This window comes from Felis catus, chromosome B3 (genome assembly GCF_018350175.1).
Source record: "Felis catus isolate Fca126 chromosome B3, F.catus_Fca126_mat1.0, whole genome shotgun sequence".
NCBI classification, from domain to species: domain Eukaryota; kingdom Metazoa; phylum Chordata; class Mammalia; order Carnivora; family Felidae; genus Felis; species Felis catus.
The window spans coordinates 75,914,750-75,933,737 of NC_058373.1; the positions used below are offsets into that span (position 1 = coordinate 75,914,750).

An 18,988-nucleotide genomic window follows, 5' to 3' on the forward strand; every position below is an offset into this window, starting at 1 on the left:
TGAAACTGGGAAGATACCTCTATAAAATTCATGCTGGAGAGTAATTTGGAGCTCATGACCCAGCTTCTCACTAATGTGTCCTTCCAGCTTCTCAACAACTGTGCTCGTATAAGTAAAGACCATGAATACAACGGTCAGAGGGGAATTCTTTTCTTGCTAAAAAGAAAACTTTCCAAAAGTGTTTTTGCAATTGCAAAATCCATTATTATAACTCACCAGTGTTATAAAAGAAAAACCTTTTTTTGCCTTGGCACCCCAAAAGGACAAGGCAAGTTGAGTCTGGATGGCGCATGTTTGAGATTAACAAGTAAAGTATTTTGGTGACATAATATGAATGTATTGTCATCCATTCTGAATTTTGTCATCCTAATGATTTTTTGTTTTGAATTTCAGGATCTCTAAGTTCTGCTAAATTTCTACGGGTAGGAATTATCATCATGTTGCTGACGAGAAATAGAGATGTTCACAGTAGCTTGGAAGTTGGACCAGAATATCACCAATGTCTCTTACAGTGTTAAGATTCGATGAAGTCTACACTGTGGGAAGCAGAGGCTGTTTGTCATTCTGACTCCTGAGCTAAACCCACAAAGCTTGACCCCTTAGAAGATGTAAGTGTAAGTGGGGGGAAAATGTTTGCAAATATTCCAAGCACAGACTGCTGCTTGTTTCTTGAAGCTCCCAAGGCTTCTAGATGATTATTTTTGTCCCCATAATAAGCATATGAAGGTGAATTTTTATGGTCTGGGGATTGGTGTGAGTTTCATTCATGGTCTGCTTTGCTGTACTCTCTTTAAGAGTTGAAAGTGTATATGTCATCTCTAATTGGAACTCCCGGGCAGAAATGATGCCATCAGGGAACTTAAAATATGTGGCCGTATGAATCACCCTGCAGACCAACCATATTGCTATAAAGCAAATAATTTACATTTAAATAACTTATCTGCATTCACCTAATTTAAAAGGAATCTTTATTCTTTCTCAACTAATCCCCAAACTTATGGACTAGTTTGATCATATTTGTGCAATAAAATTGAAATTTTCAGATATGGTAGGTAATCAATTTTAGTCACCTCATCTGCGTTTCCAATCTCATTACAGATTGCAATTTTCAGTGCAGATTACATGATGACCCATCAGTGGCTTTGTTGTTTCTGAATTACCGATTCCTTGCCTACTGCCAGATAAGAACAAAGCCTATGCATCAGCCTGACAGCTTGCAAACAGAAAATGGGCTTGTAGGATTGGATTTAAATCCCAGGTGTAGGGGATAATTACCACATCACTCATGCAGTAACTGAAAAATGGTATTTCAACAAGAAAAATTACATTCCTTTTATAGTGCCAACAGAAATCATTATTTGAGGCTTCAAACTGATTCACTGTATCATTACATGTGCACTGTACTCATTAAATGTAATGTTTGTTGCAACATAAAAAAAGTTATTGTTTTAGGTACTTCGGGAGGGCAGGTAGCTTAAATTTAAGGTTTGTGGAACCTTGATGGTATAGAGGTCGTTTGGACTCTAATATATACCGTGCGAGAGAAATGACAACCCAGACACAGGGCTTTCCGACCGGCTCCTATTACAGAAGGCGTGGATGGATAGCACAAAGAAAATGGAGTATAAATCTTTTGTTTCAAAACCCCAGCCGTTTAACCCTACAGTCTGTCCAGGGGAAGACGGCAAATAACGATTCCGATCTCCTCAGCAGAGCGGGGCCGCACAGTGCGCATCTTACCATCAGCTTTGAAAGCATCAGAGCCCAACCTACACATTCTAAAGGACGCGAGGACGCAGACCATATTCATTTGGAAAATCATTAACGGAAGCCGTGGGCAGACACACTGGAAAGGCACTCCTCACCCCTGGCGTCAGGTCCATCACCCACAAGCCTGCAGTTGTTTCCGGTGACAGTGTTGAGCGGCACCGCAGTGAACACGACAGCGCTGACTCTCCGTAGGTGCAGAGGGCTGCGCGCCGACTGCTGAGCGCAACAACGCACGCGGTACGAACCGCAGCCCTACTTATGTTTATGGCCAACTGGCTTTCTCATTAGGATGATCGGCACAGTGCAAAGGCAGACGGTGCCCTCAGCTGTGCTGGACCCTTGCGGGGACTCCAAGGGGACGCACTGACTCCTGACAGAGAGATGATGATAGATAGATACAGATGTAGATAGATAGACAGATGAGATGCTAGGTGATAGAATTTTATGTGTCAGATCAGAGCTTCCTCGCCTTGAACTCCTAATTTAGTATAATGAACCTAACTCTCTTTCCATGTGTGGAGGATGAGATCTTTTGTGGAGAGGCTTAAAGTACAAGCGTGAAGAGCTGAAATAAGGCTCTTCTAATCCTGTCCTCCCCTCGCCTCTGTAGTCTTTCTGTCCTGACAGTCTCTCCAGGACGGCTAAGACCTTCCCAGGGCCGAAGCAGCCTGAGTGTGTGGAAGGTATGCAAAGTTCTGTAATTTCTCTCTAAGCTTACGAAGGTCCTGGTAGCCACAGATGGATTTTTCTAAGAGCTATCCTCCTCTATCCTAAGAGAAAATTCACCCAACGGACTTTAAAGTGGAGGATACGGATATGCTGCCTGCTCTCAAAGAGCTTAGACTCTAGTTGGGAAAGAGAGACATGGAAGAAGACAATAGATATATGCAGTAACAAAAGGTTATAAGTATTAGACGCCGAACGAGTGACGGGGCATAGTTCCTGCAGAAGAGGCAGGAGCCCCTTGTTGAAGGAGGCTGCGTGCAGAAGGAGGGGAACGAAGGGAAGGAAGCCTTTAAGGAAAGCAGTGAAAGGGCGGAGGGAACTTCAGCAGTCAAATATTCTTTAGTGATAAGACCACAAGAGGATGTGCTGCTCTCCGAGATGTAAGGTTTTCAAAGACAGAGACTGGCAACGTTCCTGGTACTTACCGGGCACTCAGTCATATTAAGCTGAACTTCAATCATAATGGAAATAAACACTTATGTGCACTTTTTATGGAAGGCACAGTGTTTAGCCCTTAAGGTGACTTACGTTGTTTAATTCTTACACAGTTCCAATGAGGCGATTACCACCCCCATTTGAAATAGGCGGGATGGGGGCAGAGAGAGGAGAAGTAAGTAATCCACCAAGTGATGGAGCCAGGATTTAACCTAGTCTGCTGTTCTACAGAGCCTACTCTCTTAATCACTATGCTAGTTATAACACCTTCACAGTAGATGAGAAACCTAAAGTTTAGAAAAAAAAAAAAGGTTTTTTTCCCTCTTGTACAAAACTAACACTACCTCACCCCGATCGTTTACTGACTAAAATCCATCGCAGTCACTAAGCAAATATGAGTTGTGCTGATAGCCATTTTAGAACAATGACTTGGGGATCCAATTAATAGTCATAGCAACACTCGTCTCAGGTGTGGGTCAAATCGCACGTTTTCTTTGAAGAGCATACTCTGAGCTCCAGCTATGCCACTATTTAAATTCTGTGTTGTTGGTGGCATTTCGTTCTATTTCTTGAAATGCAAAGCATAACCTATTCCACCCACTCAGAAACTCAGCAAACTTAAAGAGATAAGTCCCTTTGAAAGATGCCTTAGAGGAATTTTTCCCCCCAGGCTTATCAGGGAGAACAATGTGGGTCTGGTTCTGGATCAGGTGGTCATATTAGAAAATGCATTAAAATGCAGGCTGATGAATACGACCAAACGCAAAATTACCTTTCTGCCCTGCTCCCGACAGCCCTGTGGAGAATGAGATTTCCCCGTATCCGTGCCATTGGGGCTGTCCATGGCATGGTTTAATTGGGGGTCAGCCTGTGGTTGCACTAGAGATTGTAAACTGGGTTCAGAAATTAAAACTGACCACACATGAATGTCGCTTCCCACCTGCATAGTCCTTGTAGTACACAGGCCAGATTTTCCACATGAAAATCCCTGCACCTTCCGGCACCCGATCTCTGGTCACACTTGCTCTGCAACTCCTAATGTAGTCAGAAACGGAGCAGCCACATTCATCTAAGAATCCCTGTGCAGGCAGGCTGATCAAAAGCCTCCCCTATGTGAATAAATTGGCTGTGCCCAGAGTAAGAAAATCTGTTGTGTATTCTTAAAAGGAATGTGATCAGAGCGTGTATGATTTACAAACTATCCAGTATTTTCACTGCGACATGAAAATAAATGGATTTGGTCCCCACTGCAGCTCAGTTCTTCCTCCTGGGGCTGGAGGGGCTGCCTGTTTGGCCCTCGGCATGCCCTTGTGAGGGCAGTGAGAAAGCAGCTGCTTAAATTACCTGGGAGAACTCTCTTTAAAAGCCTCTCTTGCTCTAAAGAGCTTTGCTGCTTAATTTTGTTTTTCCTGAACATGTTAGAAGTCGCCCGTTGGTGCTGCCTCCTGCTGCCTCATTGTTCACTGCTGGGTTGTGCAACGTCTCCATGCTTGGGAAAGGTGCTGTACAAATTGCACAGAGGATGTCTCATTGTGTGGGAGTCTGAGCCAGGCCAGGAAGATCTCACAGCATTAGCAACTGGCGTGCCTCCAGCCTGGGAGACAGGAGTAGGAGGGGGGGAGGTGGTACACTCCTCGTGCCGTGAGCAAATAAGGGAAATGACTAGCCTGAAATCACACAGGAAGGAAAAAGCATGCACAGAGCTAAAGGAAAGGCATGTGTGGAGTTAAGCGGATCAGAAATCATTTGTGTGTCTTCCACATTGTACCAATGCATCTCTCCTTTCTTTGTTAAAGTGGCAAAATAAAATGCCTTTGCATTTTTCATGATATCCAGGAGGTTTTCCTTCCCTGTTTGTGATCCCATGGTTAATAGACACTTCCATATGTCCATTAACTTGGCCTCATGAAACACTGCTGGGAGAAAAGGGACGATGAAGGTTGTCCCCTCTGGGCAAGACCAAATGTAGCAACAGAGACAGAGAAGTTAGCTGCCTGCTCCGTGTTTGCATGTGGCAAATGTTGCCACGCACCTTCTCGGAATGTGTTCAGCTTTGAATTGCCCAGTGGTCTGAATGTGTTTGAAAGTGAAACACAAATTCGTTGCAGTCTTTGGAATTCTGGGGCAGCCAATACAGCCATGTTGGACATATTTATTCCTAACCCAATACATGAAATTCACATTTTTATAGTGTCTTTAAGTCAGATACTTCATGGGACTGAATCTGGAGATGATCTATGGCCCATGACCTTATTTCTGAGCTTTTCCCAACTGTTCTTAAACCCAAAGGCTCAGTAGAATTGCTTGAGGGCTGCTCTTTCCCTCAATTAATATTTATTCATCACCTACCAGCAATAAAACTTTATGCTGGGTGCTTAGGGGGAAGATGAACGGTACATGATTCTGCCTTCAATCATTCGATGATCCTGTAGAGGGTATCAGCCTCCCAAACTAGCTGCAGTATTAAACAGAAAAAAAGTCTGGATTACATACCCTGGAAGACTGAGGTCATTTTAGCAGAAGTGACTACAGATAGATTCCTACAAAACATGCTTTTGCGTCAAGTCTTAATGAAAGGGTAGAATTTTGAAGAGAAGAGACGAGGAAAAGAATTGCAGGTGGGTGGAAAAGAAAAGAAAACCACACCTGGCCGGAAGTAGAAGAGGGATACTTAATGCCAGCTTGTATTTCATTTGACAGCTGATAGTCATGGAAAATATTGGCTACCACTCAGGAGAGTGCTATAAGCAAGTAGTGTTTTAGAAAGATACCTCTGGCACTAGAGGCAGGGGGACCGACCCAGGGGCCCTTGATATTTCAGGTAAAAATAATAAGAGCTCAAATGAGAGTGGGAGTGTTGCAAGAGGGAGAGAAATAAACGTGAGAAGCATGGGAGGTGTGCTGGCCTCTGTGCCAGATGTACAAAAGGCCAATGGGACTCTGAGCCTGAGTGGATGGCCATACCCAACAGAGGGCAGGTGGAGGGGGAACAAACAAAGGAAGACCGGGAAAGAGCAGAAAGAGAGGATTCAAATCAGCACCGAGTATATCAAGGGGACCAAAAAGAAGAATTTTTTTTTCAAGTAGGAACTCAAGGTCAAAAATATCAAATGTTGTAAGGTCAACGATAAGAATGATAAATAGCCCCTGGGATTCAAAATCGGGAAGTCCTCATTTGCTGACAAGGGAAGAGTTTCAGATTGCAAACATTAAGCAGTGAGAGACGGTAGGGAACTAGACTCACGGCTCTGTCTTCAGCAGATTTTGCAGTGTAACTTGGTGGGGATGTTGGGAACATGGCACTGTAAAACAGGCCAACTGTTTTGGAGAGCACTTTGGTCCTAAGAAGTTGAAATGGGAACCCCCTTTGAGCCTGTAATGATCTTTTCTTTGAATTCAAGGAAATACGTATTGTTGATCATTTAAAAAGTTATCTACAGGATGTTTATTACAAGTCTTTGCATAACGGTGAAAAAATTGAAGTAAACTAAATTAATTCTGATACATCCATCATAGAACATAGAACTATATATCCCTACGGAAATGTGTTGTATTAAAAGAAAAAAAAATTTGTGATACAGAAAAGTGTTTATAATTTTTATCTGTTATTAAGTGACTTAAATAGGTAACAAAACAGTAAGCAAGGTGTGATTTTGTTTTTAAGTGTAATTATATATACCATAAATATATCCTACACACAAATGCGTATGTACACAATTCACGCTCATATACACAAGTGTACATATATGTGTCTATAGAGATGTATACAGTTACGAGAGATACAGCCAGATATTTTTGTTTATGTGTTCAAACCCACTTTATACACTTGCTCTACCTTGTTCTCTGCCTCCTCCTCTTGGACATATTTGGGTCACCTCCATAGGCTCCCCTGTGTTATAGTAGGATTAGAACTATGGAAGAATAAGGCAGGAGAGTGGAGGGAGTAAAGGGAGTAAGGGTCTGCCTATGTATTTCCTCAATCTGTCCCAGTTTGGTTATCTTGGTGTCTTTGGATTCCCCAAACAAAGTACTCAACTCGTATTGATGTTGGGTTCTTCTCTACAAGGTTCTTTCCTTCTGGGTTCCAGTACTGTTGCCTTGCTTCTTCAGGCTCAGAGCTGATCCCAGATAGGTAATAGATATGATACCTTATCCCTTATGGTTCCCCTCGCTCTTGTCCACACTTTTAAAATGTCCCTTTGTTGAATTTGCTTTATTCCAACTTGATTTGCCTATTTGAGTGGGACATTTATCTGGCTTGTGCTGCTAGAAGTTTATATAATTTGGGGGGCCCTCTAAGAAAAATAATACAGGGGCGCCTGGGTGGCTCAGTCGGTTAAGCGTCCGACTTCGGCTCAGGTCACGATCTCACGGTCGGTGAGTTCAAGCCCCGCGTCGGGCTCTGGGCTGATGGCTCAGAGCCTGGAGCCTGCTTCTGATTCTGTGTCTCCCTCTCTCTCTGCCCCTTCCGTTCATGCTCTGTCTCTCTCTGTCTCAAAAATAAATAAACGTTAAAAAAAAATTTAAAAAAAAGAATAATACAAATTTATAAATATAAATTTAGAATTAGAAACAAATTACATTCTATAAATTTTAAAATAATTTATGGAATACTACTTGGCAATGAGAAAGAATGAAATATGGCCTTTTGTAGCAACATGGATGGAACTGGAGAGCGTTATGCTAAGTGAAATAAGTCAGAGAAAGACAGATACCATATGTTTTCACTCTTATGTGGATCCTGAGAAACTTAACAGAAGACCATGGGGAGGGGAAGGAAAAAAAACTTAGAGAGGGAGAGAGCCAAACCATAAGAGACTCTTAAAAACTGAGAATAAACTGAGGGTTGATGAGGGGTTGGAGTGAGGGGAGGGTGGATGATGGGCATTGAGGGATGAGCCCTGGGTGTTGTATGGAAACCAATTTGACAATAAATTTCATGTTAAAAATAATAATTTTAAAAAAATTAAAAAAAATAATAATTTATATTAATTATAAAGTTTCCTGAATCAAAAAAAATTATATAATGTTTTTATGAATTAGCCTTATGACAGAGCTATATAATATGATTTTTCCAATATTAGTTGCCCACATACTCTATTTCTTTATATGAAAACAATTTTGTAATCCTGTCATGGAAAGTGGGAATATAAAAATGAGTTGATCTTTCCTTCAGCATTGATGAAATGTGTTTTAATTGATAGTTTTAAAAAAGTTTATTTAAATTTTATAACTTACTATTGATAAGATCATGTCAATTTTTAAAAATGCTGTTAAATTTGGGAAACATTTTTTCTAGTATTGTTCATATAAGTTCTTTTTTTATGTCTATATATATATATATATATATATAGAGAGAGAGAGAGAGAGAGAGAGAGAGAGAGAAAAGAGAGTGCAAGCAGGGAATAGAGGCTGAGGGGGAGAGAGAATATCTTAGATAGACTCCACGCTCAGTGCATTGCCTGACACGGGGCTCAATCCCACAACTCTGGGATCATGACCTGAGCCAAAATCAAGAGTCAGATGCTCAAACAACCAGACATCTAAATGCCCCTCATTCATTTAAGTTCCAAGAAGCATTACTGAGTATATTCCTGGCAGAAGAGGACTTTCAATTTGACCACTTATCAGTGAGATCAAATCCTCTTTTATTTATAATTTTATACATCAAATGACCAGAAGGACTTTCCACAAATTAACTTCTGCTTCTGCACATTTTAAATCTTGTTTTTCCTCCTCTGTCTACATTGCTGTAGTGTCGGGCATCTAGAAAACGTTCATATCGAGATATGACCTCTGGCCCTGCACCTTTGTCTCCTAACCCTGGGTGAAGTGATACAGTATGTGAGAGGAATATCCTGGAACCCATACGTACCTTGGGACGGCTGGCAGTCGTTGCACGTAGATGCGACTGCAGACCACTGAAGTGTATCTCACTAGCCTAAACTTTTTCCAAGTCAGCTTTCCCCTAATTATAGCCTTAAAAAGCCTACGTCTTCTCCAAGGCCACCTGAGTCAAGGGGAAGTATGCTGGAGGGGATGTTGGAGTTGACAGAGAAAATGGTCTTAAACAACAGGGCTTAAAATACCTTGTACAAAAACACGTGACCATAAACACACATTGGAAGAGATCCGTGCAGGTGCAGGGCCATGAAGGGTAAGTTTCATCAGTAAATCCACTTTTGGATTTATTAAAGTTGCCTCATCTTACACGCTCTACAAGCATCTCTTATCCCCCACGTCTAGCACCTTACATTCCATGCACCAAAGGCAGAATGAACCCCATCTCCTCTTCTGTAATCTTACAGTTCCTTGAAGAATCTTCTTTGAGTACTTTCTCATTATAGTATTGTTAATGGTTTAAAAACTATTTGTCTACAGATCTTTTTGTTTTAGCTATAAAAATATAGAACCAGTCAATTAATGGAGTGCACCTACCAATAGGAGTTCAATAAATGTTTTCTTTTGAATTATTGACTAATTAATAAGATGAGATAAATAATAGTAAAAAGCAAAACAAAGCTGACAGGGGAATTCTAAGCATGGTTATATAACCGAAGGAAATTAAAAGAGGATAAAATAAACCCCCAAGAAACATAAATGATGTCATGGAGAAGAGGGACATTGAGTCTAATTTCCCAAAAGATGCCTTCATTCTCTTCAGTAAAGTAAGGAGATAAGTCATCAGCAGAAATAAGGGGATATAACTGAGATTTGATGTGCCAGAGGCCAACCAGTTAAGAAAACAAAAAAAACACTAATGGAAGTATATTATAAAATCAAAAAGGTATAAACAATAGGTCAAACAAAGAATAAACAATAGATAAAACATCTATTGTTGAAACTCACAACCCGTGTTACAGTTTATGTGGCAACTCCTTCAAAATCTGAACTTTTTTTTAAAATATAATTCTGCCCTTTGTGCAAATCCACTTTGCCAGTCCAGGCACTATTGTTAGAGACTATCGGAATGTTTCAGTGGAGAATTCAATCTCCTGAGCCATTACCAATGGAACCAAAGCTCTCCATCGACTTTCTTGGTAGCATTACGTGGGCCAAACAAAATATATGTACACACTCAATCCTGCCCACAGGCAACCAACATGTAACCTTTACTTCAGAGCCATTCAAAAATCTCTAAAAGCTATGAAGAAAGATGCTATTTCTTCCCCATCACCTTTAATGAACTTCATTGCAAATCCACAGGTGAAGCCAGTGAAAGCTGGGGAATTGCACTATTGTGAGCTTATTAAATATGTTAATTTGTTTATGTCAGAGTGATATATTTATTATTCTAAAACTAACATGATTAGCCCTCAATAAGGGTGACATGTGTCAATAGAGGGAATGCCAAATTAAGAATTGATGGGTTAAAAGAAAAACAATTAAGAATGCAGTCAATTGATCTGATTTGCACAGGGCCTCTGACCAACAAAGATGGAAAGCAAGGAGTATTAATGATAAGGCAAGTTCCTACACCAACACTTCTTACCTGTCTGATCACAGATCTGATTACAAATCCCTTGACTGATAGACACCACCATTCTGCTAGAGGAATGCATCATGCCCTAGCCTGTGGGGAAGAGAGATTTGATTTCATTGTTACACTTATTAGAGCACTAACTTCATTTAACAGCATTATCAACAGAAACTAAGTGCTAAGTGTGTATAGACAACTCCATCAGGCCTTGTAAAATGGTCTTAGACTAATAGCTTCAAAGAAACTCTTCAAAACAAATGTGTAATCCATGATTCAAAACAGATATGATTTTCATCATAAATGTGGTGCTTCCAGCTTGTTCTCCAGAGTCAAGAGTAGATGCTCAAGAATAAGACAAGGGGACATTTTACATAGGATGGGCCATGAAATGTTTCCTTTCCATATGGTATTAAGTCTCATGCCCAAGTAGTATGAACTCCTCTCATCTCTTATTAAGCAGATGGTGACTCTCGCTGAGCTTCATTCTAACTATGCTGAAACACCCACAATGAAGATATTCCTACATTCTCAAGGGAAACTGGTTCTGTGTCTAAGTGACCTGTTCTCAACATGTTTCTCCCAGTGTTTAACCTGAACCTTCTATTGTTTCAGTTTAATTCCATTTATCTTGGTTCACTCCCCAGTGGCCACACTGACTAAAGGTAACACTACCTCTGGGAATGAAACTGCAGTCCTGGATAGGCAGGCTTATCAAGGCTGCTAGCGAAGGAGTGAAGATAAAAGAAAATGCCTCAGGAGGCCACAAATAGTTCAAAATCCAGTAGAAGTGACGTTACACATGCAGTATTTATGAGAAATGATCTAAATAAATAAAAACTCTAAATGTTTCAGTGTGGGTGAATAGGGGAATAAGGAAGTAGAAGTTAGACTGTATACTATATATCAGAACACTTTGCAGTGATGCCCTGAAACTTTCCTAGAATTGATAGTTTTTAAGTTCATTGGAAGGAGGTATAAGATGTAAGGGTCATACGGATTTACTGGTAATTTTTCAAGCGTGTTGAATTTACTTCCTTATTGTCTAGAGTTGCTAGACCAGTGGACTAGAGAACTTCTGGGTTATTCCCCAGTCTCTGGGCTCACTGCTAGTTGGCAGATAATTGTGAGGATGGTGAAGACTGAAGAAAAAAGTTACGAGGGAAAAGAAAAAATTAAATTTGCGATATTGTGAGCTATCCATGTAGAGATACTGGATAGACAATTGGCTGTGAAAATGTGGAGTTCAGCAGACAAGACTGTGTTAGAGAAATGCATTTGGAAAAAAGGTGGATGGGGAGGCAGGAGAACAAAGTAAATAGGTAGGAGAAAAATTTGGATCATGTGGTATCACAGGAGTCAAGAAAAAATGTTTCAAGAAGGTTATGTGCTAACAAATGTGTTGAGTGTTTCTGACTAGTTGAGTAAGATGAAGAAACAAATGCGTCCATTAGGTTTGGAGATGAGGTATGATCTAGTGAGAAGCTATGGAAACAATAACTTCAATGCAGTTTTTCTTTCCCTTCTTTGTAACTTCAGTTTCGTAGGTGTTACCTGCAATGACTACAGATGTAGTTTTGTCAAAATTAATACCTAACTGTTTTTGTTGCAGAATATCCCCCAGTTGCCTGAGGAATATTCTTGTCTTAATTGTTTGGGGCATCTCCCAGGATGCTGACATTATCTATGAATCAGTACTGGCCATTCCTTGCCAGTAGTAGGAATGGAAATCCACCACACCCACTGTCAATGAAACAAGATCGATGTGCACAACACTGAAGACCTGATTGCTGGGGTGATGTGTTTGTGACTAGAGTCAGATAGACCCTTCTGTTGTATTCAGTTGGAAATATATCATAATAAAGCCACTTGGACACTAAAGTGGGTATGATGTAGTGAGGCAGTCCTATCAGCCCCCACACACTTACCCCTTTCCTCAGAAAGCATACCTGTCTTCAGGATGGCTGGATTTAGCGTGAGCTCTGGTATCTTCCATTTCTATCACTGGCCAATATTGTCCTTTATGCATCACCACCTGAATTCCTCCTTCCGTTCTGGGAAGCTGCACCTCAGGAGCTTCTCATTGTCTTTCCAGCTACCTGGCTTCTTTTACAGCCCTGCCAGTACATCAGACAAATATGAGTAGGATGGAAGCTCAATGGAGGACAGGGATCATGCTCCCCAGGAAACCATTCAACTCTTTGTCAACCAATGGACAAATGGGGAGGGTGGAGCCTGTGTAATTTCATCAGCATAAGCGCTTGACCTCCAACCTAAGACCCCTTATTCCGTACATTCACATCACTTTTCTGCGAAGTTTGAAAAGATTCTAATAGAATCAACTTAAAATAAAACTGATCCTCAGAGAGGTTGAATAATTTGTCCAAAGGCACACACACAGCACATGAGTGAACAAGGCGGAACTTGAATCTAGACCTAACTGACTTCAAGGCTGCACTCTTCTCTTTTTAATGTCATATATGAGGTACAATTGCCATGCAATATATCATACATATTTAATGTGTAAATTTTGATAAGTTTGAACATATAATATACCCATGAAAGTATCACCACAGTCAAGAAAATGAAGATATATGCCAACAACAAACATTTCTCCATGCTTTTTTGTAACATTTCCCCCTTCCTGTCTCTGATACTCTAACTCCTGGTAACCACTCATCTACTTTCTGTCACTATAGATTAACTTGCATCTTTTATAATTTTATATAAGTGAACATTTATACTATGCACTCTTTCTCTAAATTTCCTCATAATTATTTTGAGGTTTATTTTTATTGTTTTGTGCACTTCTGAATAATATTCTATTTCATGGATATGCCAAAATGTATTTATTCATTCATCATCAATTGATGGATATTTGGGTTGTTACCAGTTTGGAATCATTACAAATAAGGCTGCTCTGGACATTCACATTCAATATGCAATCTTTGTATGATGTATGTTTTCATTTCTCTTGGGCAATACCATGTGTACATGTTCAATTTTCTTTAAGAAATTGTAAACCTTTTTCAGAGTGGTTCTACCATTTTCTATTTACTCTGAGCATGTCAGAATTCCAGTCCTCCATATCCACACCAATACTTGGTACGATCAGTATTTTAACAGTTTTGCTAGCCTTGTTGAGGTATCTCATTATGGTTTTAATTTGTGTTTCCCTAGTGACTAATGATGTTGAGCATCTTCTTTGTGTATTTATTTGCTATAAGGGTATTTTCTTTGAAGAAGTGTCAGTTCTATTGTCCATTGTTTAAATTGGGCTGTTTATTTTATCATTGGACATTAAGAGTTCTTCGTTTGCTCCTAATACAAGTTCTCTTTATCAGATACATCATGTGCAAATATTTTCTACCAGTCTGTGTCTTACTTTTTCATTTATTTGGCTGAAATATTTCAAAGACTTTCATTTTTCTAACACTGTCTTTCAAAGAGTAGAATGGTTAATTTGGTAAATCCAATTTATCAATGTTTTGTTTCTTTCATGGGTCATGCTTTTGGTATCTTATCCATGTAATCAGCTTAACTTAAGGTCACAAAAATTTTCTCCCATGTATTCTAGAGGTTTTATAGTTTCAGATTTTACATTTAGATGTATGATCCATTTGGACTTTGTTTACCTTTTAAGGTATGGGTTCTTGTTTATTTGTTTTGCTTATAGGTATCCTTTTGTTCCAGCACAATTTGTTAAAAAGATTATTCCTACTCCACTGAATTGGCTTTGGCTTTCATCTATGTATGGGTCTATACCAGGTTTTCTATTCTGTTTCTTTGGTCTATTTGTCTATATTTAAGCCAGTTCTACACTGTCTTGATGACAGCTTTTACTAAGTCTTAAATTCAAGTACTGTTAGCCCTTTGATTTTGTTTTCATATTCTTCAAAATTTGGGCTACTCAAGGCCCTCCTTCTACATTTCCATAGCAGTTTTAGAATCAATTTATCAATTTCCTCAAAGAATTTGGTGGGATGTTGATTGTGATAGTGTTGAATCTATACACCAATTTAAAGAGAACTGATACCTTAACAGTATTGAGACTTCCAACCCATGGAAGTAGTTATCTTTTCATTCAGGTTCACTTTAATTCCACAACATTATGTTTTATAGCTTTCAGTTTAAAGATTTTGCATATATTTTGTCAAATTTATCGCTAACTTTCTCATACTTTTGGCTATTATTATAAATGATATTTTGAATTTTAATCTCCTATTGTTTGTTGCTCGTATATAGAAATATAATTGTGTACACTTGATCTTGTCTCCTACAACCTTGCTAAACTCACATATCAGTCCTAGTATCTTTTTAGATATTCTGTACATTTTCTACACAAATGATAATGATATCTGTAAATAGTTTTACTTCTCCTTTTCAATTGATGCCTGCCATGCCTTTTTCTTGCTTTATTGCACTGGCTAAAGCTGGTACTCCTGGCCCCTCATTTACTCACTTAACAATTTTTTTGCTCACCTATAATATGCCAGCCATGATTTGAAGTAGGATGAATGCAGTGTGAATAAAGCAGGCAGGGTATGTTTTGTAATGGAGCTTACAATAATTGTGTGATTGCTTAAGAAAACAGATGTATTTGAACATAAGTGATAATATCAGTGAGGAATAGCTAATGAAAATAGGAATATTTAGCCTAAAAATTAACAGACAAAAGGAAAAGTAATTATGCCTTCAAATATGCAAGGGACTATTTTGCAGAAAAGGATTAATTTTTTTTCTGTATAATTCCGGAGGACTTAACTAGGATTAATAGTGGAAAGTTGAGAAGGAGAGAAATTTAAGAACTTGCTGCCATAAAAAACCATTTGATATTGAAGCAAGCTACCTCCTGAGAATCTTTCTGTGAAAAGTTTATCAAGAGGCTGGATAATCTTTTGTTAGGTATTCCATAGAGGAGTATCATTCTCAAGTAGAAGATATAGCTAAAGGATTATCAGAGTGATTTCCAATTTGAATAATCTGAAATTCAATAGCTATAAAGATGAATGGGACATGGCCTTTGTTTGTATTATGTTTACAATATCATTGGAAAGAAAAACAGATTTACGATATAAACCACACAAGTCAAATTGTGGTTCAAGATACCAAATGAATATCCTTACAAAGTAGGGAGCAATTAATGACTATATAAATGGTAGAAATTATGTACTCAATAAGAATTGTACAACCATTTGCTGTCACATCAAATATATAAATTGCAATTGTGATCCAATTATTTTTACACACATTCTAATTTCTTTCCAAACTTCCTATTTACCTTGTCTTGAGCATCCTTCCCTTTTTTTAAATATAGTTTCTAATTCTTAATTCCCCTTTCACTATTGATCTTAAATACGTAGAGCATCCTTCGTGAAGATCCCCTCAAAATTCCAGTCTTCTGTGGTCATTCTCTTTTCTCATTGTTTGTTTACACTTCAGTTAGATCATCAGGAGAGAAAATAAGTCTTACATCACTAAATATGTCTGATCCCTAGAATAATATTCACCACATGCAGTCAGAAAATGAGAGCTAATATTAACAATGATAATAATGCAAAAAAAAAAAAAAAGAACAGGGAGAAAAGCTATGATGATCATTTCAGGTGGCATAGTCAGAAAATGTTTTTTTAGAAGAGGTGAGATTTTACCTCCTACTTCTCTCCTGATTCACTAATACATTTACTCATTTAATAAATATTCATTGCCAGAGCCTGGGACACAAAAAAGAATAAGGCAGATATGGTTCCCCCACTCTGGAACTTACGTTCTTATTATGAAAATAAGAAAAATGGCAAATACACACAGATACATAAATGAATTACAAATTATAAAAGGATCGAACGAGAGACTAGTTTTATGTAGAATGATTAGCCTTTCTAAGGAACTGACGTACAAACAGTGTTGGAAGCAGGGAGGTAGGCAGAGGAAAAGAGCTTCTGCAAAACTTGTGATGTGAGAATGACCTTAGTTTGTTCCAGGAATGAGCTGGAGCAAGGTGGGGAGGGCAGGACGAGGTGTGCTTAGCAAGGTAGACAGCTCCAGATTGTGCCATGGGGAGGGATTCAGATTTCATTTTAAGTATAAGGGAAGACATTAAAGGATTTTAAGCAACAGTGTGACATGATATGCTAGTTTATGTTTTTTTCAGAACATTAGTTGCTCTGTGGAAACTGGATTGACAAGAGTAGGGAGTTAGAAGGCAGCTGGCAGCAGCCCAGGGAAGAAATGATACTTGCTGGACAAGGTTAAAGCAGCAGAATTGGAGAGAGTTCAACAGTCTTCCATTTTGCAACCCAGTGTGGCCCCTTCAGCAGCCCTTTGAGCTTGAAGACTATTGGAATTCTGCTTTTCTAAGCCTCAAATCAAAGTTGCAAGGAGTACTTTTTTTTCCTTGCCTAGGAAACACACTGTTCTCTATTTGGATGCTGTTTTATTTATGGTGGCTTGGAAGAGGGCTGCTGATGAATGAAGTTTATGAATGTCCCAGGTCTCCATCAGCCACACACTGGGACACCTCAGGTGACCCTCCCCAACACAGCTGTCTGCTGCTCCGTCAGCAACGGCTCCTGCTCCCCTGCAATGTCAAGAAGCTCTAACTGCTGTAGATCTAGTCTTGCCTAATGCTTGCTTTACTAAGAAAAACATTTGTTGTTAAAGGTAAGCAGTCTGGCCAAGGGAGTGACTCATCATATGTAGATGGACAGCAGACTAGACACGGAGGCATACCCAGATGGATTAAAAAAGATGCATTCTCTAGTTTGTGGAACATCGCCCCCTCCCCCAACAAGTTCCGGGATGTGAGCAGAGGCCATTCCCAAAGAAGGCCACCCACGTTGGGATAGGCCTGCTCCTACAACTGGGAAATAGCTTGGTGCACTGACAAAGGGTTCATTCATATCCATGCCTCTCCCCCCACTTCCTTCACATCCAACCTCAGTCCCAAGAGTTCATTGGCTGTCCTAGAACCATAAGCAGCAGGGCTGGGCCTCTGTTTATCCTCATCCACTGCCGCCAATACTGCTCGCAAAGTAAGTTAAGTGGCACCTAGTCTGTGTCACTCGTGCCTAGGTTTCTGCTTATCAAAGTATTCAGATGTCAGGAGGCAAACTGCCCCGTATCTCCCATAAATTCTGCCAAGCCAGAAACCTTGTATTAAACCCAACAAACCGTGTGCAGATGTTTTTAAAATAAGAGGTCCATTGTCCCAACAAAATCTTGCAGCAAGAGTGTGTCTACTATAGCAGAAGAGAAAATCTACCTACTAAGCTTTTACTACAATTACTACAGTCACATGGGTCAACAGAATGGGATCCTTGGCCTCTTTTGTTCTTCTCTAACGTGATGGGCACATTTCTGCTTAGAGAGGTGCTTCAGAACTAGCCACCAGGATGTATATACCATAGCTCCGACCAAAAGGAAGGCAAGTGGAAACTGAGCTTTCAAAACATTCACTCAAGTCAAAACCTGTTCTTTAGTGGACATGACAATATGTGAGGAGGAAGCTGCCTGGGTCTTTCAGGAAAGGTGTCTTCATTCTTAAAGTCATGAGAAAGGGGTGGACCTACCTCTGCCTCTGGACATCCTGCCTGAACGTGATGCTTGGAATGGCGATGGCAGCCTAGGGATTGAGAAGGAAGCAGGTTGGAGCTGATTAGAAAGGTGGACAGACAGGGTTTGGAGCATCTTCGAGCCCATCTAGGAGCTACTAGGCTCCTTTCCTTTCAGACTCCCTTTATGTGACATAAGCTCTTTATCGTTGAAACTAATCATTATCTCAGGTTGAGGTTGTCTACCTGGTTGAGTAGGTGAGAGAAGATTCCCTTGGTGTTTTGGAAGGGCTTTGGGGTCCTGAGAGTCTATTCAAAGAGTAACCTCAATGTTTTCAAAATGTAGAGGGACCAAGAGAGCCTAGGGATGCTCCTAGTGACACCAACATGTCCTGATGCCACACGGCTCCCCATTTCTCAGCTGATTTTCAGGAGGCCTCAACCTTCTCAGAGAAGTTCAGGGGGCACTTCTCTGATGGTTCTCTAAGTCCCCTCAGACCTTAGAGTATGTTCTCTTACAGACAATCTCCATTTCTTGGTACTTTATGTTTTCTGCTTCAAAAATTCCATTCATTAATGGTCAAAAGATGCAAAAATATTCAAGAGTCACTTATAATCCCAGCATCCAGGCCATGTTTAGTGTAGTCATGGTATATGCACTATATAAGCGTGTGTGTTTCTGACTCATATTTGCCCTTTCAAAAATTTGATCATCATAGCATATCTCTAGTTTTGTATCCATTATTTGAACTCGTGACTGTATTAGGAGCATCTCTACATATTACTAAAAATATTTTGAAAGTTTAAACAAGTACTCTGGTTGGGGCAATACTTCCAAGGTATTCCAGTGTGCAGGGAAGGTACTTGGGATGAGATAGCTCATTTCCTATCTTAATTTTCTCTAAAATTTATTTCTCGGTACCATTTCTAGATTTAATCTCCACAAAGGAATGAATGACTCTGAAGGCTGCGTTGCTAGGCCACATTCACTCTACTTAGGAAGATAAAATTTTCTAGCCATTGGGCTGGC

At 39.7% G+C, this 18,988-nt stretch overlaps 1 long non-coding RNA gene across 1 annotated transcript in view; it reads right to left on the reverse strand.

The window, feature by feature from the left end:
• Nucleotides 1–10,420: 10,420 nt before the first annotated feature.
• Nucleotides 10,421–18,988, reverse strand: part of LOC123386026 — a 33,442-nt gene continuing 24,874 nt past the window's right edge. The window contains exons 6-8 of the long non-coding RNA XR_006599433.1: nucleotides 17,977–18,029; nucleotides 12,358–12,525; nucleotides 10,421–10,504 (exon numbers count right to left, since the gene is read on the reverse strand). This is a non-coding gene — a long non-coding RNA (uncharacterized LOC123386026). The remainder of the gene's footprint in view (nucleotides 10,505–12,357; nucleotides 12,526–17,976; nucleotides 18,030–18,988) is intronic.